Source organism: Cucurbita moschata, unplaced genomic scaffold, assembly GCF_002738365.1.
Source record: "Cucurbita moschata cultivar Rifu unplaced genomic scaffold, Cmos_1.0 Cmo_Scf00271, whole genome shotgun sequence".
Taxonomy (NCBI): domain Eukaryota; kingdom Viridiplantae; phylum Streptophyta; class Magnoliopsida; order Cucurbitales; family Cucurbitaceae; genus Cucurbita; species Cucurbita moschata.
Window position 1 is genome coordinate 7660 of NW_019268787.1, and position 917 is coordinate 8576.

Sequence of the window (917 nt, forward strand, 5' to 3'; positions counted from 1 at the left end):
CTCTCGAATTTGGAAGAAATCTGAGAGTAGGAGACCCACAATCTAAACGCTTATTGCCTTTAATTGGTGGATCGACCTTTCTCGATTCTTATTTCGTATTGTTGCTCCTACTTTCGACCTTATAGGAGGAGCTTAAACCGACATTGAGAGCTCCAGAATCTTCGTTATTTAGAGATCGAACTTTCTGGATAATTTTTTGGAGATATCACTCCAATCATAGCCTTACCGACCTCGATTTTGAATACTAGTCGTTGGATGTGATGACCCGTGCATGTTCGTTCTAGATCATATCAAATTTTGGAGGAGATCCGACGGTTGAGATTTCAGTTCGAAATATTTTGCTCGGATGGTCACTATAGATGCTTTGATTCAAATTAGAGTGGCATTTTTGTAATTATCCATTCTTCCAGGGGTATTTTGGTAATTTGCCACTTTTTAAATATTTTATTATTATTTTTCACAAAAAAATCCATAATTTTTCTACACATTTCTCTTCGCTTTTTTATCATTTTCCCCTATTTTGAATCTTGAGATTCCTTCTAGATAAGGAATTACAAAACCAGAAAGATTCTTGATAATTGATAAAATGACTTTTTTGCCTTTTTGATTTACTTTTTTTCTTTCAAATCCTTTTCGAAGGGTCTTTAACTCCTTGAAATCACTTGTTAGGGTACACGAGTGACTTGACTAAGTACTTTGTTCTTGCTTAATCCTTTAATTTTTTTCCTTTCTATCCTTTGGGTCTTTCACGAGTGGCTTATTCTTATGGGAGATAATTTCCTTCATTTTCGGGTGTTACATATACATACTCGTTACAAACACAAAATAAGAAGCAGACTCAAAAGAAGACTTAAAATACATAACACCACATCAAAATTAATTTATTCGGACTAAAATTAAAACTAAAAAATCAATTT